The sequence below is a fragment of the Rhinolophus sinicus genome, linkage group LG03 (assembly GCF_036562045.2).
Source record: "Rhinolophus sinicus isolate RSC01 linkage group LG03, ASM3656204v1, whole genome shotgun sequence".
In the NCBI taxonomy this organism is placed as follows: Eukaryota; Metazoa; Chordata; class Mammalia; order Chiroptera; family Rhinolophidae; genus Rhinolophus; species Rhinolophus sinicus.
The window spans coordinates 6,532,522-6,557,981 of NC_133753.1; the positions used below are offsets into that span (position 1 = coordinate 6,532,522).

Genomic DNA, 25,460 nt, shown 5'->3' on the forward strand with positions numbered 1-25,460 from the left:
TGGTCCTAAGGACACTCTTTCTGAGGTTTTGTTGCAGCTAAAATCCCATGGGAAAAATTTCCAGTAACCTAAGTTAATAAACTGTACACCGACTTTTTTTGCAAAGATAAAGAAATCAACCCTCCAACCTTTGACAACATGATTGTATCAGTTGTAAAATAGCCAAGTGCTGGATAACACATCCATCAGGGCATTAGTGTGGAAAACCAACCAAACAAACAAATATATACATCTAGAACCAGAGCACTTATTTTGTAGCTGTCTTCTTTTATTGAATTTTCTTTCCCCAAGTTATAATTCCTTCCTAAGCCATCAAATATTTGGCCAATTTCTGATGCTACTTAGCCACGGGGATAAAACTTGAATTAAAGGAAAAGAAAGGAACCAGGGTTTCATTCATTCTTCTCAGCAATTCCTTCTTTGTTGGCCTTCTTTGTTGGAGACAATGTGGGCCGCTTTCCTCTGATGCTTTCAGAATGAAGGAGGGGGCGTCCACGACTGGACAGTGTTCACCAGGACGTGATATAACTCATCAGTTAATTCTCTCAACTCGACCAGAGCATAGATTCCATGACCTGCCTGTCACAGTAAGGAAAGTGAGGCTGAGAGAAGCTGAGACACCGCGGCTGTGACACCATTACAGTGGCAGTGCCAGAACTCCAACGCAGGCCTTCAGGACTCTAAAGACCATTCTTTTCTTTTAAGGAGACTGTTGGGTGCCTAGCATCACGAACTCCACCAAAATTGGACTGTCTTATTTTTTGTGGGGTGTATTAGTTAGGATTATCCAGAGAAACGGAACTAACAAGATGTGTATATTTTGAGTGAGAGAGAGAGAAAGAGAGAGATTTTAAGGAATTGGCTCATGTGATCATGGAGGTTTTATAAGTCCAAACTCTGCAGCATAGGCCAGTGGTCTGGAGACCCAGGAAAGCATTACAGTTCAAGTCCAAAGGCCAAGTGCTGGCATAATTCCTTCTTGTTCGGGGGAGGTCAGTCTTCCCTCTATTAAGGCCTTCAACTGATTAGATGTGGCCCACCTACATTATGGAGGGCAAGCTATTCAAAGTCTACTGATTTAAACATTAACCTTATCCACAAAACACTTCCACAGAAACATCCAGATTAATATTTAACCAAATATCTGGGCACCTTGGCCCAGCCAAGTTGACACATAAAATCAACTACCCAATGGGGGTAATGTAGGATGAGATCCAAGGTGACAAAGAGAAAATTCCCCAAGTCCAAAAGTACCTTTCCTCATTTGGAAACCACTTGAAACCTCATATTCTCATGTCAGCCTGTGAAGACTGAGGTCCATTGTTCCCAGGAAATGACAAAGAACACAGAAGTTATGGAAGAAAAACTATAAAGACAGGCCTCTATCATCTATGAACCCTAGATTTCTTAAGTAGTCTCAATGTCACATTTGTTCATTTGCAATACAGTCCCATAAACTCCATAATGCATGGTCTCCATCACCACCATCACCAACAGCTCCCTCTTCCTTTAGGAACTATATATTTTTTTTGACAAGTAAATTGTTACTTAGCAGGTACACAAACTGTTGACAGTGCAAAGTATGATCTTCGCATTGTTGGTGTCTTCATATAATAATACAAGTACAGACAGCTCTCAGGGGAGGCGGGTACGAGGGGACCTGTTCCACATATGCCACTGCAGTTTCCAGTACAACTGTCACTACTAGGCTCACTGTTATCTTCACAACTGGGTACTGTTATCTGCATTTGGCAGATGAGAGGAAACTGAGTCTCAAAGGGGTGAGACAAGTTTCTTAGGAACACAACAGTTTGTAAACGGCAGTGCAGGGTTTCAAGTTCATGTTCGTCTATGCTGAAACCTGTGCTTGGGAGCACAGGCCTCTTTCATAATCTTTTCCTGATGTATTTTGCCTTTTGTCTCCATGATGTCTTTTTTTTGTGTTTTATAGAAGGGTCCCCTTGGAATTGAAATATTTGTTTCATTCCACAGTGTGCATTTAAAAATAAAGACTACCCTTCTTGGCCGCTGGAATATTCTGTGTCTTGATCTTGGTGGTGGTCAGACAAGTGTACACACATGTAAAAATGTGTCAGCCTATGTATCGCAGGTTAATGAGCTTTATGACGGTATGTCAGACCTCAGTACAAGAACTGAAAACCCAAAGATGGAAATTAGAAAATAAACAACCAGAAGACCAAACAAAGCACAAGAACAGAGCAGTAAAATCAGAACCACGGGATCTTAGAAAGAGCAACTGAAGAGACTCACAGAAACTGGTTCTCTTTGCTCTGATGTGTTCATCCCGTGACACTGCCACCACTTGCCTGTGGGTGGTCTTGTTATCCCCCCCAGACCATGAGCTCATCAGCGACAGAGCCTGGAACATTTTGTCCCTCCACACAGGCTTGTGGGGCGAGTGAAATCGTTTTTCTGCCTTGATTCATCTCATTTGTACAAGTCAGCCTGGTGTGAGCCAAAAGCCTCATCTTATTTACCAACGGGCCCTTGGCGACAACATTTATCGCGCACCTTAAATTGGCAAGGTTATGTCTTCCCATATCACTGAGCGCTCACCTCCATCTCCCCACCATCTCCTCCTTACCCCGTTAAGTGCCCACTCACCTAAAACACACTGGGTAATAACGTTTATTACTCAACAATGAAAATATTGTTATTTATGGTTACAATCAGGATGTCATCAAACCTAAATGCCCATGTTCGCTGAGGCCCGTTCAACTGATTGTTTATGTAAATGGCAGCGTGTGCTCATCACCACATCCATTTTGGGAGGAAACAATCAGCGGGGCCGGGTTGCTTCTCCTGTAATATTGTTTTAATATTCAGTTCACTGGAAGCCAATCTGCAACAAAGAAAAAAAATGCAAGCACGTACAGCGAAATTTAAATCCACACCCAAACAACATCGCTGAGCCCCGTAACTCCCTGCACACAGCAGCAGGGCCTCAGCTGCCAGTCCTCCGAGCGGGGAAACTTCAAATGGGCATCCGGTCACCACGAGCCTCGCGGTAAAGACGCAGCCCCTTGGTCCCGTTTTTCTCCCACTCAGCCCCACGTGGAAGAGACTGCCACCCCGCAGACGTAACGGCCCCTGCTCTGTGGCTGGCCACTTCAGGATCTCAGGATGTCTTGGGCCCATGCTCAGTCTTACATAACTTATCTATGAGTGGAAAATTCCATGAGCAGTGAGAACGCTAAAAGTGAGTTCATCATGGCCATCTCAGTGGACACTGTGAAGCACTGGGCAGATGTTCTGTTCTAACACTCGTGGTGATTGCTGCTGAGGCTCGGCATTTGTAATAAAGAGTAAATTGTAGTATTCTCTTAGCGGTTACACACTTTTTCTGCAATGGACCACGGAGCCAGCCGGTGTCCTTTTGTGATCCACACCGTCTCTGTTGCAAGAACCTAATTCTGTTGTTTCAGTGCAGAAGCAGCCATAGAGAATATGTCCCCAAACAAGCAGGTCTTGTTCCAATAAAGCTTTATTCACAAAACAGGTGGCCGGTTGGATGAGGCTTGAGGACCAGAGTTTGCTGCCCACGAACCCTTAGCCATACAAGATATTCGTTGAGAGAAAAAAAATAACAAACAGGTTCTCTAGAAAATAAGTTGGGGAACACGTCACCCTTGTCTGTCTTGGACATTTATCAAGTACATTAGCCCCGAGAAATCCTAATGCAAAGAAACTGTTGAAACCAGAATTTTCCCAAACTTATTTGACTTTGCACCACCCCCTGTGGCTGCCCCAAGGATTCGTGGTTTGAGGGATGGTGGCCAGAAGCGTGTTGTCAGCAGGCTCCGGGATGCTGAAAGAGCTTTCACCTCACTTTGCGAACCCTCTGTGAGCCCTCTTCTGGGGGACAGCAGTGGCATCTGGGGACGCTCATCCATCCGGCAACAAAGGCCCATGATGAGTGGGTTGTGACACTCTGTCTTAATGGGCTGAAGACGGGCCAGAAAGCAGCCTGACGGCCTAATGGGAGAATCAATGGAAGAGGCCCGAGGGTTGGTCTTCAGTTTGCCATTAATTAGCTTTGAGATTCTGGGAAGCTGTTTCACCTTTCCGAGCTTGTCTCCAAATTGCTTTCCTCAGCTGAAAACAGAAGAGATTCGCTTAGGAGAGCGCTGAGGCTTTTGTTGTGGTGTTGTGGTTGTCCCGTCTCTGTCTTTAGGGGGAGATAGAACATGCAGGCGAAGGGGTGAGGAGACCCAGCACCGCTTCACTGTGGCCTTGACTTCTTGACTTTCCATTCCATGAACGGAAAGTCAAGAATTTGCCTTCAGGATTCGGAACCACAGGAGTCCAGGCCTCAGGTGGAAGGCAGAGGCGGCAGCAGCATGTCCGTCAGTCAGGGAGACCACTCGGGGACTCACGTTCAGATCCCACGTCCTCATCTGAAGCCCCGTTCTGCATTTATTACCCATGGGGCTTTGCACAAGTGATCCGCTCCCCGGCTCCCGGCCTCTGTTTCCCAGTGTCTTCCTGGGGACTGTGCAGATCAAAAAGAACCTTTGAAATTGTTGTAATAAGCAAACGACGTCATTACAAATGTAATTGCTACTACTGTCACTGTGGCTATTCTACCCAAAGTAGAAAAGGAAACACAAAATCACATTGTGAATATTGAAACTGTAATGCAGCTGGCAAAGCCAGTGAGGGGTCAGTAACTGTTTGATGGTGTACCCGAGGTGTAGACTAGACTCCTCCTCGGCCAAAGGGGAACCTTCTGCTCCCCTTTTACCCACAGACATGTCGAGAGAACCATCTGCAATGCCTCAGACACTATCAGATGTCTTTGACGTAGCATATATAAAACAATAATGACCCTGCTACTCATGGAACTTGCGTCACCTAAGAGCAAGGAGACAGCCTCAATTTCCATGGGAAAAAAATATGCTAGACATTGCAGGGCAGTCTATCCCACTGAGAGATATAAAACAATTGGCCTTGAATCCAAAAGTTTGCAAGAATATTTAAAACACACACACACACACACACACACACACACACGATTTTGCTTTCTTGAAAATGTATCCAATTGAATTTCTTTTCAAACGAGAACTGAATGATTCGTGCATTTCAGTTAGAGCCCAGCTTCATAAAATACCATCTCTGCACAGTATATTACGCAGATCATTTATTCAGCCGATATCATAATATATTCAGGGCTCCTCTTAGGGAGAGAAATTTCAATATTAGATAAAAATAGTGAGATGGCGACGGTAACTGTGTTTGTCTGGTACACAGAGTAAATAGGATTGTTAGCGATTGCTAAAGGTTTCAGGAAAAGATAGGGAAACAAAGATAGCTCACGCCAGATTCTGAGCCAAGCACAGGTTGAAGGAAGCCTGATTACCTTCCGCCACCATGTGCTTCTGAGCAGGCTCAGAGATGAGTTCCTCCTTTCTCATATTTTCTCATAAGAATAGCTGAATGTTATCCTAATTAGAAATCTGCTCAGATTAGGAAAACAGGCTGGTGTTGCCTTCTCTCCCCATCCTTCTATCCTCCCACCTCTCTCTCTCTCTCTCTCTCTCTCTCTCTCTCTCTCTCTCTCTCTCTCTCACACACACACACACACACACACACACACACACACGCTGATAAAGTTCACTGTCACAGACTCAGAGGTCTTGGCTAGGCCCCTATCACAAGTTAGCCACATGGACGTGACTTTGGCCTGGTCCCTCAGGCTTTCTGAACACGTGTTCTGCAATCTGCATTGGCAGAGATTGGGCAGAAGACTCTCTCCAGGCCTCCTGGCTCATGTCCTGTACATGTAAGAGCTGATCTATATTGAATACGAACAATGCCCAGGCCTGGTTGTGTGCCTTACATGCATCAACTCATTTAATCCTCACAGCTCCCTGAGACAGGAAGCATTGATCTCTCCATTTGATAGACGAGGAGACTGCGGCACAGAGAATTTAGCTAATTGGCCCCAAAGTCACATCTGGGAAGCGGCCCAGCCAGAATTCCTACCTGAGTCTGTGGTTCCAAAACAAGCTCCTAGGAAGTGCTCATGTTCAGCGAGTGGGCCTTGGTTACGCACGTGAAGCCAGTGGCTTGTGAGCACTCACTAACATACATGTGTGCCCGATTCACATGCACAACCCTCTGCCTGGCACCAGACAGAAATGAGCACCCAGGAACTGTCCCACTGTGTCATCAGGAGCCCTGGAGCTCAGTTGGAAAAAGTGGATGTGGGGAGAAAGCGTTGCAACTTACGGGAAGCAGAAATCAGGACAGGGGAGGAGACCCAGCAGATCCCGGACAGCGGGGGAGGCGACGGGGGCAGGGAGGGCCTAATGAAAGTCACCTTTGGAACGGACCGTGAGAATGGGTCAGGTATGAAAATGGGGAGAGACGGGCCCGTTGGAGTGAATGGTGGGAGAAAAGCACAGGGCAGGAAAGTGAGACACACGCAGGCTATAAAAACAGGGGCGCAGTGTTCGGGCTCCTTTCTACAAGGGAAAAGAGACAAGAAAGCTGCAATAACAGACTCGAGCTCATTTTTCTGTTGTTTTTTGTTTTGTTTCTAATAAAGCTGAACGCCAGCAGAGTGATGGCAGCGGCTTTGGAAAGTCTAGTTGAGTTTTAGACAACGATTCTCAACCATGCAGACGATGGGCAAGCACTTATCACACTTACTGAACTCGACCGAGGCCCTATGTGGGGCACAGCATGCCTTTCGTTATGACCTTCTGCATGTGGACGATGTGGATTAATATCTCAGAACAAAGAACCTCCATTATTACAGTGAACTCACCTCCTATTCTTTCTTCTCATCTTTTTTTCTGAGGTACCCATAAGACAAACAGGTGAATAGAATATGCATTTCACTGTGGATGGTCCTGCCGGTTTCTTTCCTTTGCTCTTACACGTGGGGCCCAGTGGGGCCAGGTGGGGCCCAGTGCAGTCTGGTAGGCCGGTGAGGTCCGGTTGGGCCTGGTAGGGCCTGCTGCATAGGACAAGCCATGGAACACCTGGGGAATATTTGCAACCTGTGGGGCTAGAACTTGCTCTCCCATTGTTTGTACCTCATTAAGAACTTCCTTTATTCTGGACCCACTTGTCATAGTTTGTGTGTTGTTGTTTTCCCAAGCTTCCGACAGTTTCAAAACCGAGAAGCATGACTAAGTTCTGGTGGCGGCTTAGTTTGAGTCTCCTCAATGATGAGAATGAAATTATATATGTAGGAAGACTCTTGGCTCTTTCCTTACTCTGTTCACCCACTTTTAGAACCAAGCTCCAAGCTGAAGTCTAGCAGGTGCCCATGTGTGTCTTCCTTTTGCTTCTGACTCCTGGAGAGTGAAATTCTCCAGCAAGAGGCTGGATGCCTTCACATACACATTCTGACTTAGCCCCGTTTTTCCTGCAAGGTCAGCTTCCTTATCTCCGTTGACAGATGAGAGAGCTCAAGTTCTACGTGACTACATGATGCAAAGAAATACGGGGTGTAGTTAAAAAAAAAAAAAACAATGCAGACACAAGGACATCTGATTCCCAAGTTTTCTTTGCTACCATAACACTCACTTTGATTCTCTGGAATGAAGAGAATAAAAGTACACAGGCAGGAAGCTTCAGGTTCAGTTTCATCATCTATAAAGTGGGAGTAAAAGGTAACGCAAAAGCTGGTTGGGAGAACGGAATTATCCCGAGCTTAACAACTGCAGAGATGAGCAGGTACCTGCAAATGTTAGTTGAATTTAAGCCTGGATCTTTTCCTGCTGCCAGGCAGATAAAAAAAGAGGTTCAAGAAGTCAGATGTCTTGTTCAAGTTCACGCAGCTCATTAACGGTCTTTTGAGTTCACACCGAGTGTGTGTGGTCCGGCCTATGGGCTGCCTGGCAAGGCCCAACGCCACGAGCTCTCTGCTGGCTTTGCTTCCTTTGCTTCTTATAATCTCATCCTTGCCCTTGCCTGCTTCCTGTGAAATACTGGGCAGAGAGTGAGAGAAAGTTGAGAATCGAGAGACATAGGCTTGCATTTTCCTTCTCCTTTTCTTCTGTGTGAGTCTGAAAAAAGTCCCTGAGCTCTCTAAGATTCAGTTTCTTCCTCCATAAAAGAAAGGAATTAGAGTAAATTATTTTAAGGTTTTTAAATCTTCACATCTCCTCTCCTCTCCTCCATCTTCACCTCCTCCTGCTGTCATCTGCCATCAGGGAACTCAGAGGACCAAGCCGAAGGCTCAGCATGCAGTCAGATCTGCAAACGCACCGGCAGAGAGAACAGCGACCCTGGGTTCCATCTCAGGATTCCCCAGGTAGATTTAGGGCCAAGCCTCCCAGCCGGTGCTGAGAGATTCTAAGGGATTCTAAGAGTTTAAGCGTCTCCAGCCCATAAACCTCGGTTAGCATCCTGCTCTGGAGAGAGCTGCCAACCAGACCCACCTCATGGAGATGCCCCACAGCATGAGCCATGACTCAGCTGCCTGCTGCCCCTCTGGGGCGCTGTGTTCCTTGCTGCTCCTCAGCAAAGAGCAAACAGGATTTACAAATGAGGGAGGGAAAACGGGACCTAGGGAAATTGGAAGAGAGGAAAGAAAAGAAGACAGAAGATAAAGGGAGAGCAGGAGCCAGGGAGAACATAGCAGACATGCAGAAAGGGAGGCAGGAATGCCACAGAGAGACAAAGAAAAGCAGAGACAGGGGGACATCGGGAGAGAGGAATGCTTACAGCTGAATGCCTGTGCTTTGCTGTTTTGAATCCCCAAATTTATAATTTCTACTAAATTAAACTGGAACTTATTATACGTTTACCACGTAAGTCACCATATCTCCACCCTTTCTGGGTCCTTGCCGTCTCCCTTTGCAGAGGGCTGTTACTTTCAGCGTCACCCAGAGGACACTGAGTCTTAGACAAGATCATTTTCCTACAGCTAGTGGAGAGTGAAGCACCACCCCCAGCCTGCCTGACTTCAGAATCCAAGAGTGTCTTCCGGCCCAGGCTGCCCATCTCCAAATTCAACCTCCTCCTTACCCAGAAAATCACAAACACACCGCTGAACTCCAAAGTGTGGAAATCGGTTAGAACATGTGAGGGGAGGTGGTTCTCAATATGAACCACACACTCCAGTTGACGTGGGGGCCAGGCCCCACATGCCCCAGAAATATATGTGCATTTTTTACTGTAGGCCAGGAAATCAGCACCTGCCAGAAAATCACACACCTACGAGGCACATATGACTGCAATGTGAATAATTAATATATGTGTTAGTTCCTTAGTTCACCATCTGACCACGAATATGCCAAGAGGTGGAGGATGCAAGCTGTGGGGACCGTGCGCTATGAAATCACAGCAAGCTTCTGCCCTCCGGGAGCTCACCACGTAGTGAAAGGTTAACGTCTATGTTTACGTATCTGTAAAAATAAGATATGAAAAAGGATTTGAAGAAAGACAAGTGCCAGCCACCCTCACGGTCTGGCTGATAAGAGCACGAGCTTCAGTATCAGTGTGGCCTGTTTTACAGACCAGCTTTGGCGTGAAATCCAGCTTTCAGATCCTCAGTTTTCTCGTCTATAAAATGGAGCAAATAAGAGCCGTGTCACCCAGCTGCTAGGCGAGTCAAGATGATACACTTGCCTGCAGGAGTCAATTTATTGTCAGGCGCCCAATAAACGTAATGGCCCAATTCCATCCCAAACAAGGAATGTTATTTCCAGTTCTGAGTTGATGTGATTTCCTTATCTGTGTTTTCTTTCCCCTTCCATTCTTAATAAGTGTGAAAAAAGGGACAGTGAACTGGAAAGGGGCAACATGTCAAAATGCTGCAAATTCTGAAAATTCCAAATTGTGCAGCTTGGTGCTGGCCAGATGACAAGGGCCCACCACTCCGTGCAGACACGGTGCTGGAAAACCACGCAGCTCGTATGTGCAACTTTTGTTCGTTATACGCCAAGTGCTGAGCAAGGTGCTTTTAAACAAATGAGACATACGAGAAGATACTCGGAGAACAAGGCCAAGTACACGTGAGGATTTTCTGGTTTCACACGTGCACATCTTGTCCCTGTCTGCCAGCCAAGACCAATCCAGGGGCCCCCAGACAGCGCCCCCTTTGCCTCCTGCCCCTCTCCCTGCAGGCCTGGGTCCAGTAGCACCTACAGACACACATGCACACAGCAGCAGGAAAACGACACTCCACTTAGGTGTCAAGCATTTTGGATACAGGAGATCGGACAGCACATTTTTTTTCCCAATCAACTTCATAAACTTAACTAATAATTTCATTCACCACATGACAAGTCTACTAGCTCATGCCGAAAGCAACTTACATGGAACGGGTCATAAAAATTCCCTTCGATGCCTACGCTTGACGCCGTCGTTAAAAAAAGAGAAAGGATGACAAAGTGAAAGGGAAAACGCTGTGATTCTTTTATGTGAAGATTACATTTAAAAATAACCAACTAACCGTCTGCACTTTTCGGGGGCCTGACGTCTCGAAACGCATTTAGATTGATGCAGACTGGGGCTGAGGTTCCCATGCTGAATAAACAGTCAAGTGTTCTTAATAGGAATTGCAGTTTCTTGACATCTGTTAGGGAAAAGGGAATGGCGAAACAACCATTTAGAGTGAGATTGGTTTTGTTAAATGCATTTAAATTCCAAGATTAGTGGTGTTCTTTCTTTTTCAATTAGCATTTACTTGTAGAAAGGTTACAGATGAAAGGACTGGGGAGAAGATCGGGTGTTTTTTTCTTTTTCCCCCCCTGGCTGAGAGGGCACTCCAAAGCATAGTAAAGCGAAAACAGGAAGAGAACATAAGACTTAAAAGAACTTAACACCGGTGCCAGATCGAGATGGCAAATCTTGAAGGAGAAAGCATTCAAAAAATAAGTAAATAAAATAGAGTTAAAATAAAGCAAAGTCGAATCTGGATTTGATCCTCCTGTCCTTTGGGTAGAAAAATCATAGATTGCTTTGAGAAAATATAGAGATTTGTATTTTCCAAGCCAGTTCCTAAGTGAAATTTGCTTTACTTCCCAAATATATGCCATGGTTCTGTTTGAGTGTGTAAAGAGCTGAAACCAGCTCAGTTCTTTTTTTTTTTTTTTCTTTCTTTTTTTTGATAGAAACATAAACAGAGACAAAAAATGTAGGGAATGTTTCACCTGTTTTACTGCCATTAAATAAACCCTCATCTGCTACCAAGCTGTTTTGGGTGACATTTGTTAAATAAATACATTTTGTGGGAGACTGGAGCACTGAAGTATGGAGATACACAAGCAGTGTTCTCAGATCAATTCTCTTTGCTTCTCAGCACCCTTATCCATGCCCTGGGGGGAGAGGGAGGCGGTAAATCCAGATTTATATTTTCACATAGGCATTTTATGTCTAAACTTACACAGACACAACCCAAAGTACATGCTATTGTTAGTAAAGTTTCTTCTCTCTTTCTCTGTCTGTGTCTCTCTCTGTCTCTCCTTCTCTCTCTCTCTCTCTCCTTTCCTCCACAAAACATCATCATTCAGTAGTTGTTTTTTTAAAATCAGAAACAAATTATTTGTTTTGTATTTCCATATGCTTTAAATTTTTTATTCTATCACTGTGTATATTTTGAGCATGTCTGCAATCTTTAATGCTGTTAGATCATTGTGATTATTGTAATACATATAGATATATAGAATATTTGCTTAATTTAACCGTTTCTAGTTAAAAACTAATAAATTAAATAAAAAATTAATGCCCAGTAATACTGTTCTCTGGAGTACCTTTGTGGATCCTCTAAAAGGCACTGAGATGGGTTACTGTTTCTGGTGAATTCCTGTGCAGGGTCTCTGCAATTCAGCAGCAAGCACGATGGGGGAAGTGGCTAGGGAGTTCTGACTATGGAGTACTGTTATTGAGCTGGCTAGACCACTGGATGTAGCTCTTCCCAGTCCCAGCAAGCAGAGGACCCATTTGGTCATAGCTAAAGAAGTATACAGTTCCAGAACATTCTGTCACCAGACTTTAGGCACCAGGATGCCTCCATGGGCGAGGTTCCTCTGGCTTTTCAGCTTGCTTCCTCTGAGAAATTTCATATGCTTATTCTTTTCAATTATCTGTCAATTTTCAAAATGCAAATAGAAACATGCATGTCATCACTTTGGTACTCACCAACTGATTTCTTCCAAGCGCCCAGACCATAAGTGAGTGCAGTTCAATATGTTCTCTTCCTTTTTTTAAGTGGAGTTAATATTACTGAGCAGATTTTGGTCAGCTTCCAGGAACCCAGTGTGGTAGAGGCAGAATTTTATTTTAGAAGCACAAGTTGGTTTGAAAAATGTGAACTTAACCCAACTATTTCTTTGTTTCATCTTTCCTGCTAGACATATTTTATTTTTCTAAAAAAAAAAAAATTTCTTCATCTATACACATATACACACACACACACACACACACACACACTTTTAGCCAAATTATGATTACTGCTTAGAATGTTTTTAATTCTTTAAAATGCATACAATACAAAAAAAAAAAAAAAAAAAAAAAAAAAAAACATAAAGAGAGAAGGAAAAATGTCCAGTAAACTCAAGATGATAATCAATAATAAACATTTGGCCTGATTTCTTTTCATCATCTTCTATATACATTGTATAGATTTGAGTTCACTGCATTTTGCCCTTAACCTCATCAGTAAACATTTCCTGATATCATTAAATTTTATTTATTTACATAACGTAATATGTATATACAATACTCTACCTAATCATTCACCTGTTTAGTAGCATTTTGCAGTTTCCTTTTTTTTTTCCTTCATGATTACAGCACTTAAATAAACTGATTCATGGAAAATAGCTATCTATGTTGGATTACTTTCTTAGAGTGGATTCCTGGAAATAGAATTACTAGGCCAAAGGGCACCAACACATTTAATGTTCCTGACGCATATTGGCAGACTGCCTTTCATAAAAATTATACCAATTTACTCTCCTGCAACTAGCATATACGAGTGCCTGTTTCACAGCACCTCCTCGGTTCCAAGATTTTTTTTTTTTTTTAATGTCTGCAAATTTTATAGATGAAAAAACATGGTAACTTTTACCTGGAATAGTATTTAAAACATACACTGAGCAATATTTTAAATATTTTAATTTTAAATATTTTAAATTGTCACAAAATTTAATATATTAATTTGTCACAAAATTTAAAAGCTTACATCCAGGATGTGTTTGGATCAATAAATGATATAAAGCCACGATGCTTCATCAGACCTCACAGATTGTGCTGTTAGAATACCTACTACATTTGTTGCTAGAGAAATCTTTTTAGTCCAAAGGCTATTTCACGGAAACGCGACACTACTTTTTTGTGTGCAATTTCAAGCAGCTCTCACTAGCTTCTAAATGCGGTTGAATTGGGGAACCGTTAAGAGTGTAATTCGATGGCCTCATATGACCAGGCTTGATGCTTTGCCAAAGGGTGAAGATGGATGGTGCCCTTGGTATCTGGACAGACACTCTGAGTTCAAGGAGAACAGAAGAGATGTTTGAGAACCTGGTTTAAAACAGTCTTTTTGAGATGGAGCCAAAGAGCCATAAGAGAACACTCAACTAAGCAACCAGGAAAGTCAGCGAGGAAACAGTTGAAAGGGGCACAGGAAACAACACCATGATGAGAAAACACAGGCACAACCTTCTCCTGCCTAAGGACTCGCCAAAGACCACCCAAAGATCGTTGATAAAGGACCTTAGTGCTCAGCTCTGTGAGGGTCAAGGAGGAAGGATTCAGTCAATAAATGCCGCTTTTGTTTAGACGTGTGTTATTCCCCCAGGCCGCTGTGTTTTCCAAGTTAATGAAGTCTATCCTATTCCGTGAGGTTTTCTGCTAGACATTCAAGTTTGCTTCTAAGAGTCAGCGAACAACCAACCTGAGAGATCTCAAAACAGCTCCAATAACTAAAGGTGGATTGTGGCAGTAAGGGGAAAGATCAATCACTCTTCGAGCAAGTTCCACATACAAATTAGCACCCAGAGCATCTCCATTTATATGACCCTAATCATTTATACCCCATCAGAAGTTTCCAGCAGTAGTGAACAGGCAGCCCTGCACCAAAGATTACTGAAAGTTAAAGGGGGTGGGGGGCGGGCTGCTCCAAAGAAAAGGAAAGAAATCCAAGCACTGCCAACTCAAAGAAGCATGCCCCCGCCCCCAAATCCTCAATTCCCTTAACTGTCAGATTTTTTTTTTTTTTTTAACTGAGCACACCCTTCTGAGATGATGGCCTTTTTCATTGTAGGAATATTCCTTCTGGTGATCAGCTCCCCACGTAATGAAGTGTTCCCTAAATTAAATCTACCCTTTCTGAAAGGTTACTCCCCAAACAAAATGCACAGGAAAATGCTTCTAGTCCATATAAATGTCATCCTGCCCTCCAGTAAATCTGTTTTAATCACTACTTTTAAGGAAGCAGCCCAGCTGAAGAGGAGGGAAACTCAATTACTCTAGTGTAGTAAGACAACTGTCAGAGGGGGTCGCAAGCAGTGTCTTTCAGAGGGGCGAGCCCTCCTCTGGAGAGAGGCAGGGCTCGCTGTGTTTGGCAGATGATTTGCCCTTGTCCTGTTTCTACTTAGAGCACCACGCTACCTCCCACTGGCGAGGAGAACGGGAGAGAAGCGGCATCCGTTGGGGACTCGGGTGCCAATGTTCTTTCGTATACACTTGCTCACCAATTCCTTACCGAAAGATTATTAGAGAACGCTTTTCCCTTCTCTTTATAGAAACGGAAATGGGGTCCCAACAGGGACAGTCGGTCACCTTCAAGGTCATCAGGCCAGAAAGAGAAGAGGTGGGACTGGCACCCAATTCTGTACAATTCCAAAGGTTTTGCTCTGGCTAAGAGGCACCGGCTCTGTTTTCACCTGAGCTTTACTAAGCCCATTTAAAAGAAACAGTCAGTGTGGGAGGATGAATCAGTCAAATTACACTTAATAGGAGAATGGGGCAAAACCTGCTTTCCTGATGCTTAGAAGTCAATTCTTCAGTGGAGCTCCTGGTGTCTGCAGGATGCTAATGAGCTGGGTGGCCTGGAAGGTAGGTTGCGCCCAGGACTAAGGCTTGCCCACCCCACACCAACAGTTAAAGGGCAACCACGTAGGGCTCTAAACCACTCCAGAGAATTCTGGTTGGAACCTGACAAACAGCAGGTACTTCCTGACGCTGATTCCAGACAAGCTTGTGCCTGGGAAGGGGTTTCGACAAAGGCGTTCATATGCTTTGCAAAGCTAATGTGCAGAGGCAGCCTTCAGTGCTTATGTTTTTTGGAATTAAGTTGCATGACTGTGCCTTGCTCTCTAAAATGTGTAAATGTGTAAATTATGCTAAAACAGATTGCCAGTGCAAGTTGAAGAAATGAAAAATATGGTGCACTCTCACGGTAAGGGGGCAGGGGTGGGGCTTGCTGGCTGATGTGAATGGCAGCCTCCAAACTCCCCACTCTTGGAGATTCTGGAAAGGATTATTAGAAAGGACTAGTGAACTGAAAAATAGCTAGATGTGTTGTGTGTTTTTTTAAGGGCCCCATTGCCTCTGAACATGATCTCTTTTACTGGCACAAAAGAGGTTATATAAATTATGTGTGTTACATAAGTCCTGTTTCCAAGTTATATTTAATTTCCTAAATTTACCATATCCTAATAGAAATACTACCGTCACATGCCAAATCCTGATGCCCAAGAATAAAAATACGGGGGAATGCCCCCACCACATCATTAACTTTAATGGTGTGTGTATGTGTGTGTGTGTGTGTGTGTGTGTGTGTGTGCTCCTGTTACTCATTTTAATACTGCCTCAGTTTATTGTGATAAGGATATTCATCCACCTATGACAATGTCATGAAACCATAAGCTAGCCCTTTCTTCAAAGAAATGACAGGGAACAAGTAGGCTTTCCAAGAGGCCAGGAGAGTGAATGCCCGTCATTTGTGTCGCCTGAGACTCTTGCATGAAATGAAGAAATGATCTGAAAGTTGTGCTGGTACCATAGTGACTTCGTGAGTGGCCAAGGCCCAACATATCGCTTGCAACTGACGAGACACATTCCCAAAAGACAGCTCAAGTCCAGTGCTTTCACTGGAAAACTACAAACACCAAGGACCTACCAAGATCACACAGCAACTACTAGAACACACCCTCACCTATTACTAACTCTGTCTCGTGTTCTTCTCAATACGGGTTATTATTTGGACATTCAACAAAATCACTTTGCAAATTGAGCCAGACCATCTTTCTTTAGTTTCCAAATATACTTCAAGAATTAGCTATGACTCTAGTTTTAAATGAAGTGGATAATGAACATGGAAAATTTTCCAAAAGGTCATAAGTTGCACAATGAAAAGAAATAAATTTAGATTCTACATTTACAGGTAGGTTCCTACAGCTTAGTCAGGAGGTGGGAACATGTTTCTGTAGAAACGTGTTGACACACGCAGCCAATTTAATCGGGTAGGAGATCTGGCAGAGGAATGCTGAAAATGGTGATGTCTAATTGTGGACAAAGGTTTCAGCTGGTGTTAGGGAACCTTCCAGATTTGCAATTTTTACCCTCCTGTTTCTCTGTCTCTTTCTTTTTTATTGTTCCCTCTCATTTCCTTTTATCTGCCATGATGAGAAAGAGACAAGATCCTGGCGGTGGAAACTCTGAATTGGCAGGGCCCTGAAGACATGTTTCCCCTCTAGTCTTAACACGGAGCACTGCCTATATTGCAAAGTATAATAATGGATTCATGAAATTAATTCCTACTTCTGGTTACATTCATAAAATCATTGAGCCCTACAAGGAAGAGGGACAAGTATGTTGACATCAGTTAAGCCTTGCCTTGTGCGTTGTTGGAGACGTGAATCAGAATGTCCCATACATTTCACAGGTATCATATCAAGCAATGCATATAAACACTGGTATCCCAATGTTTACACCAGCAAACAGTGTCCCCTTATTTATACACAAGACTCCTGGGTGTGTGCAGGCATTCTACCAGCTGAGCAAGCTAACAAGGAGACTTATAACATCTGAAGAAACCAAATCTATTATCCAAGTCTATCTTAGCCCGTGATTTGTAACCAAGGATTAGTGATGCTTCAAGGAACTGGAAATTATCTAGAAACCTTAATAGCATCTCCAAGACGATTTGATTTTAAGCTACTGTCACTTATAAATAAATATAATTATTATATGAAAACACTTTGTCGGCACATCTGTTTAGTAGTTATTCTGTGAGTCTCATGAGGTCAAAGACTACACATTTTATCTTTACTTCCTTTTAGAATGTTTATATTCTCATCACCTAGCACATTGCTTGTCACTTAATAGACATTGAATATTAGGTAAATAAATGGATGAAACAAAAAAAAAATCAATCAAATAGAGAAAGACTAATTTTTATAAAAATCAGGTGCTTTAGACCTCTGGACATTTGACTCAGCTTTTTTGCTATGTTCCTGTTTCTACTTTTAAATTATTTTTGTATCTTCAAATCCTGAATATGGTTTAGTTCATTCAGCCTTTCAATTTAAATATCCCAAATAAATCTCAAGAGACTATCATGGAAATTAATATATTCATTGAGAAGTATGTCCTGTAAATCCTTTGAGTATGTTATTTTGATTGAAAGTAGGCAACTATAAATAACTATTGGAAATAATTTTTTTAAGCTGCAGAGCATATACTGTGTGGCAGATGTCATCCTGAGCATTGTCACATATGTCATTTAATCATCCCTAGCTATGCATATAATGTCAACCCTAGGCCACCTCCTGATGTCTCATTCCCAAATGAAGGACCACATCCAAGGTCATTCAGATAGTGATGGGACTGGAATTTGAATTCCTGTGTGTCATTCTTCGTGACCTCATATCAATGTAAAATGAAATATTCTTTTAAAAATAACTCAAAATTCTTGAGGATCAATCACGAGTAGGCCGTGTCTACCCAGACGCTCTGTCAAAGAATGCCATTTATCAGGAAACTACTTCACAAGAACTTTAACAATTTAGCTTCTCGAGTGATTGATTTCAGAGTTGATGCTCCTTAGATTCTTGCAGGCTATGTTTAGCAAAATGGATTATGTAATCCATTTTTTTAACTGAATTTTTATTATCAAATATATTTTCTAGTCAACTAGTCACGATTGAACTTTTTGATGGCTCCAACTTCAAAACTACATCTTACATAATTTTAAAATTCGGCACTAAAAATATGTTGAGAAACATAAATTAGCATTTCTAGAAGGGAAGAATGATGTATTATTCAAGTTTTCTCTGGGAGAGTGGTGAAGTGTAGAGACTAATGTGGGGTAATTGCTCTAACACTTACCAATGTATAACTGTAAACAAGTCAGTTCATCTCTTTAAACCTCAGTTTTCTCATCTGTAAAGCAGGAATGATGAAAGCACACATATTTTCAAATTGGTCTTCAAATTGCCATGAGGCCACAGAAGAAATGGCTACAAGACGGATTAGTGAAACGTTAACATCAATGCAAGCTCTAGAAAGAACTCATGATGCTATGGGTTAGATCCGCTCTCTTTCTGGCCAAAGCAGGCCAAATTTGGACCAGTAGAAAAGTCACCAGCACATACTAAAGAATCCTTGCACACCTGTCGGTAATTTTGCAGGACTTAATCAAGATGGTGCTACCATCATTGTGAGATACCATTGTGATCAATGTATTGTTTTCAATTGGGCCTACTGGTTTTCACTCTCAACCTTGGAAAGGTAAAGAATCGTTACTGAAAAACATTATAGTGACTAACATAATCATAATTACCTTACAGGGAGTGATTAAGGTGCTCATAACTATATTCTCATTCTGTCTTCTGCTTAAAACACTGTTTTTGTGGGAGAGCCTCCTGATGCCTTTGCAACAGTCAGGCGTGTACCTCCTAACCTGGCATACTTCCAGCCAGGGTAATTGCATTCTGCCCACCAAAAACTCCCCATAGTTTTCCCTGGAGAAGGTCTCCCTCATTTCCTGTTCAAAGCCAGCTGTGCTATGGGCTGGCTAACAGCTGCCATGTAGCTACCCAGAGGTGGCTGTGTTTCAACACGGATTGGAACAAGGCTTGGACGTTTCTGCGGCCAAGACTTCAGAGAAAACCAGCGGAGTATCCAGGCATTTTGTTTTGTTCTTCAAAAAAAGCCTTTTCAATAGTACTTATCAGTAGATGCTATAATTTCGGGGTGGAGACAGAGGGAAATATGGCTTCATTTTTGCATGTATTTTGAAGTAAAAAGAGCGCATCGTTACATAAGAGCATGGGTTTCCAGCTGCCACATTTCCAATCAGGGAACTAACAGTCTATTTTATTTTAATTCTTTATAGCTTAAGATCACCTATTGTACCTCCTAATTAATTATTGAGTTTCTTGTAAGACTCACCAGTTAGAGCAAAGTCAATATAAAACCTAGACCTCTTTCTGAACTGTGATCTTGCAGTTGTATTTTTGAATGAGAACATGATTCTGTTTACATGATGTTTAGTGAAAGGGACGATGTAAATGTTTGTGGCTTCATGCAGGCCTCCCATAAAACCCCACGCAGAAGATGAAACATGACACCCGCTTTACAATCCATCCAAGACCCCTACCCCCAGTCCTTACGTTTCATATGTATGTAATCAACTTTTATTGGTTCTTGAATTACATTCTGTGAGCACAGAACTCCCCTTTGCCAATTTGAGCACAATAACAGCGCTTGAAAGTGTCATTAATAAAAGGCCTTGTGGCTTGAGCACAGTGAAACATTTATAAAAAACTCCTGCTTGTACCAGCTTATTTTGGTGGGAGCAAAGCGTTAGGGAAAGTATTTCACAAACAAACAAACAAACAAAAAGGACGTCAAAATAGGAACCTCGGTAGACTGACGTGAGCAAACTTTCATTCATGCATTCCTTTAATTACTCCTTACTTTGCTGAGTGTCTCCTGTGTGAAAGGCATAGCTTAAACACACGTGACCTAGATCTGGCCATGAGGCACTCACACAGAGGTAAACTAGCCCTAGTCATCAAGAGATTATGGCGTACTACGATGTGAGAGAAAAGCATGCAGCTACAGAGGAATGTTTCTAGAAGCAGCTAGTCATGAATACAACGTGGTCCAAGACCAGAAATTGCCATTCACTTTGTCACACTGAGGATATGGATCACGTTGGTGGAGAGGACCCATCCCTCGTGTCTAGATTCATTCTAACCAAACTCAAAAAAGCAGATGTATAGCTACCAAAATGCTAATTCACTCGGCTTCAGTGAGAAATTGACCTTCCAGTGACAAAACGCCACATGGACCGAAACATTCTCTCTCCATAGGCAGCTATCCCAAGAAAGTCAGACGCTCAAAGGTCGCTTAGTGAGTACAGCCATCGGGACCTAGACAATTCTGAAATCTGGCGAGGACAGCCTCACACCTGTGTCACCACCAGGACAAACTCTTGGCCAAGGACAGCTCTTGCTGAGACACTTCTCATGGGCTACCAGGTCTAGCTGGCTGACTGCCCCATTCCATGTCCCAGGCTGTTCACCTGCCAGCGAATCACAGAGGTTTTGCTCCTGACAAGCATGACAAAAGCCACCAGGTGCCCACTTCCTAAATGATAACTTCCTCCCAGGGGCCCTAATTGTTAGTATCGCTGATTCCTTGATTTGGGCTGTGCCCAAGCTGCAGGGCGCATTTGTGTTTTGCTGGGTTTGTGCCCATAGGTGGCTAACCCACCCATTGTGTGCAAATGTGATGATTTTAATTTTTCAGAGGGAAATACTGACACTGGGGTTAGGAAACACTCATGAGCTCCAGGAGGAACCAGATTCCTGTGCAAACCAAACCTCATCCATCACACACAGCCCACAGGCATGCACCCTGTTGCTGTAGTTTTCTTCCTTAGGTCTCGTTGGCTCTGGGTCTTCATTCTGGGTCCTGCACATGCAATTTCCAGATCATCTGCATCTCCCTGACCTCTCTTTCACTTCTGACAATTTCATTCCTTGTTCTCTCTCCCAACCACTTCTTGCGTGTGCCTCTTCTAGATGGTTCCCTCTGCTGTCATTGGGAGTCAGTTCCTGGCTACTTCCAGCCTGATCTTCCATGGATATTTTACTGCCACCAAATCAAGTCCCCGTGGTTATCACAGCACTTCCCCAAACAAAATCCTTCACTGCACTCCCCGCCCTGCAGCCGACACCCCACACTCCTCAGCCCGGGGTTCCAGAACGCAGTTTGACCACTAGCTACGTAGAGCCAACAAAGAACATCTTCCGAGCTCTGCATATCTGGATTCTAGGTCCACTGTTCCCCGTATGAGCTTAAAAAAGCCATTGCAATGGTCTGAACCTCAGTTTCTAAACTGTAAGTGAGGAAAAAAGCAATGCCTGTCTCGTATGGTGGTTGAGAGGACCTCAGGAATGAGGTTCTTAGCACAACGACCGTCCTGAAACGTCTTCCAAAGTGTCTTCACTTTCCAGCTTGTACCCCGTTTCTAAGGCAGACCTGGGGTCAATCCCCTTTCTCCCTGGCTATAAGATTTCAGAGTCTAGTCCCATCACCAGCTCCTCTCGCCATCCCTTCTGCACTTAGGTGAACTAGAATGAATTCCAAGTCTTTAAGAAGAGTTAGAAAGAGCAAAATCGTATTAGCCAGGGGGATTAATGACAAACCATGGGAACCCTACAATTTAGAGAAATCTGGCCTTTATTCTGTAGGTATTGGGAATACTGTAAAGTTTGAATGACGACTAATTTCAAAATAACATGCTACCTTCTGAGGATGATTTACCCCTTAAAAGTGGAGATAGAAAGGTGTAGCTCTGAAAATTGTATTGGACATGCTAAAGAGAGAATGTTGGTGTACGGCCATACCACCTTGAACGCGCCCGATCTCGTCTGACCTCGGAAGCTAAGCAGGGTCGGGCCTGGTTAGTACTTGGATGGGAGACAATGTTGGCCCAGTATACTATAACTGCTGCTCAAATCCTCTGCTTAGAAGTCTACTCTAACTAGGATTAAAACGAGTGAGAGGTTTCTTTCCCACTCCCCCCGTTTCCTCTTCCAAATTTTTCTCTTTTCCCTCCCTTCATCTTCTTCACATTTGTTAGTATTTTGCTATTTGCAGAGAGAGCAATCTTATTCATATTTTTTATTTGTTTCTCGATCTATGAGGTAAATTGGATACATGTGATGCCCCTAATTTCTGGACTGTGACGTCAAAGTTCAGACAAGTCTAGTAACTTGCCTAAGGTCACACACCTAGTAAATGAAGAGCTATGACCTGAACTTTTGTCTTTCAACCTTCAGATGTGTGATCTTTCTCCAACAGGAGTGCTTTTATCACCATGTGCTCTGATATTCACAAATATCCCAAATTTCAAACATTCTTGCAACCGACAGGTTTGGGGCAAAACCCCAAAACATTAAAAGAAAGTAAAGCAATATTTCATTTAATAGATTTAATAGATGTAATAATGTATTACTGAATAACTCATGCATTTATTTTGTTTTTCTTTTCAAAGGAAGAGGGGAAATCCCCTTGTTCTGGAATAATTATTGAATTCCTGATATTTGACACCCATGCCTTCCATGTATTTATAGGGCAGGAACACAGGAAGTCCGTCTTAAACATTCTGGCTTGAAAATTTAATACCAGTTTTCTCTCCATGATGACATCTCAACTAAATATGGACATAAAGTCGCCAGCAGAGCTATCTCACCACATGAACTGTCTTCTTCAGGATAATTTCTGTCCATTTACTACATGAAGGGTCTTTTTATGACTTCCCCCCATTGCACCATACTCTGGCTTTCATTCTGAAGAACGATTTTCTATCTGTGCTAGGATACTTCATTAAGAATGCATGCTGTATCTATAATTTCTTACGTTAGGCATCTCTGAAATGTCCATTGGAGCCCATGATTGGAACCCCAAAGGGACTCCCCATAGCTTTCTAATCTGAATGGAAAATAGGGTTGAAAATGGAAATGAAAAAGAAAAATGATTACCACATCTCTGGCGCAAGCCTCACATGGAATGAGGAATTTTAGTCGAAGTGACCCAGATTGTTTTTTCAATGTATCTCCTTATTTCCAAGACTGGGAAACAATTCCAGGGAGAAGTAATTTGCCCAAAATCATAAGGCTGGTCAGTGGTAGTTGGGGATGTCCATTCATGTGTGCATTTCCTCAGGCTCAGAAAAGGCTCTCATTGATTGTCTTGCTATATCTGCAATGGGCCTTGATTGTGTACCCCTGAACTACTCTCACCTTGTCACGCCCCTTCCTAGAATGCTATTTCCTCAGTCTTTTATATAGTTGACCTCTTTGGTCAAGTCACTGCTCAAATGACACTTCCTCAGAGACAACTTCACTGGTCATATTTTCTGAAATGGATCTCCTCTACATGTATCACCCCTTAACCAACTTTACATTTCCCTGTAGAAACTTTCAACACCTGAAAATTCATTGCTTATTACTCCTTGCCTCCATCTACAAGTAACTTCCACAGTATGTAAATGTTTACATGAAATAGGTTTTTGATTGGTATTTGACCAATGAAGGTTGCGTTGTTGGGTGATTGGATAGTTTCATGATGTAGAGTTGCAGAAAATGCATGAGCTTATTCAACTCATGAAAGGCACTTAAAAATACGAAGTTTCAGTTTGGTTTAGTTTGGTTTCCCCTCAAAATTTCTGTAAAGCAGTTACTTAGCAATAATTATCCATGTCTAGTAAGAGTAGCTTTGGATTTTCAGCCATGTGTCTTGCTGAGTCTCTCTGTGGTCCCATCCAGAAGCTCAGCTGCCTTGCAAAAGCCAAAACGTCTTGGTACCAGCAATTGTGGCTCTTCAGATGCCAAGGACACTCCAAAAGGTTGTCCCCTTTAGGCCCTGAAGATTTGCTCTCTTTTCTCTTAGTGGACAGGGAACTATCCCTCTGTCGGTGACAGTGAGAGCTGGTGAGTATGGCAAGACACCGAAAGGAAAATTAACAGTGCAGATAGAGGAACAGAAATTATGAGCACAAAGTGGGAGGGGTGGCCTTCCAAATGCCAGGGGTTTGACTGGTTTTTAGAAAGGGAAGATGGGAGAAAATTGAGACTAACTCACCAATGGGATGACACCGGCTTCCTCTCTTTTCTGTTTTGTCTCCATCCCCATGTATACTTATTGACTTGTAAATCACCATAAAACGTAGAGTAGTCTGCTATTGAATCACAACAGATGTCAGAAGGCCTTTATTTTGACCCCAGGTCTGCCTTGAGATGGCATGGCCACTTACCGAGCCTATTTCCTCATTGGCAAAACGGTCTTCATGATTCTAGCTCCATCTAAATGGGAAGGGTGGGGAGACTGTGCATTTGTGCAGGACTCCGTGACTTAAATATTTCTTAAGTGATGAAGGCCTGCACAAATGCAGTCTCACTTACCTATCACATAATCTTATTAAATGGTGTCTTGCTTTGTTTGGTTTAGTTGTTGGGGACAAAGTGTTTATCCTGATCTCCATTCTGAGAGCTCACAGGAATTTTAAAGCTAATTTCATTTCTCTGATTCTGGGCTTTCCCCTGACTTCTTATTTCAAGAGCAAAACTAAAGGAGGATCTATTTTCTCTTTGGTTTCAGGTTCTAACAGTGGGTTGTTGTTGTTTTTTTTGTTTTCTTTTTCTTTGCATTCTGATTGCAAGCATAGCCTAACAAAGCCATATTTAAATGCAGGCAAATGTCACTTACATGTTAAAAAGCTCACAGAAGCAAGTCTGTCTCTGCTGAGTCTTTGAAGACACTGCTTAATAAAACCAAGAGATCTTTCTGACGCTGTCCAACAGAACCTCTGGTAGATTTGCTCTGTGCATATTTTTGACGATACGATAAAAAAGGAAGAAAAAGGCAGGGTGCATCAAAACATTCATTTTTCACGACAGTCAGATATCCTCGAGCTTCAGTGCAATGGAGTCAATCAGAAAAGATTGGGTATTAATTATGAAGGTATACTTCAATTTATCAGCAAAGGGTATCAAACAGGCCAAACACCACAGCCTCTCACATAATTTATCTCTTCCGTGTAGGGAGGCAGATAGCAACAATTTGCAAATTGCCTCCCCGGCAAAAAAGAAGAGAGAAAAACATACACATACAACACACAATTAAAAGCAGATAAGTATCAGGCAATGTGTCACATTTTCAGCAGAAAGCCAAAAGTGGAGGTCTTAATCTCCAGGGTTGCTTTGCTGTGAATACTCACTGATATGTCCCTTGATGTGACTACTTAACTTCTATTAAAATTAATAGGGGTCAGGCTTGATCATCAAGGGAGAAAGGGCCTCCTGGTGAGCAGAGGCTTGAAGTAATAAGGGTTTGGTGATTACTGTATATTTGTCCGTTCATTTTCAGATTATCTTGTAAGTGAACGCTCTGTGATCTTTGGTCCAATTATAAAAAATAACATGTGGCGTAGGATCTATTTTTATTAAAGCGACTCT

At 42.7% G+C, this 25,460-nt stretch overlaps 1 long non-coding RNA gene across 1 annotated transcript in view; it reads right to left on the minus strand.

The window, feature by feature from the left end:
• Window positions 1-256: 256 nt before the first annotated feature.
• The window catches only part of LOC141570503 (uncharacterized), a 46,248-nt gene continuing 21,044 nt past the window's right edge, over window positions 257-25,460 (minus strand). Inside the window, exons 2-4 of the long non-coding RNA XR_012494530.1 lie at window positions 10,436-10,558; window positions 6,794-7,964; window positions 257-4,513 (exon numbers count right to left, since the gene is read on the minus strand). This is a non-coding gene — a long non-coding RNA (uncharacterized LOC141570503). The remainder of the gene's footprint in view (window positions 4,514-6,793; window positions 7,965-10,435; window positions 10,559-25,460) is intronic.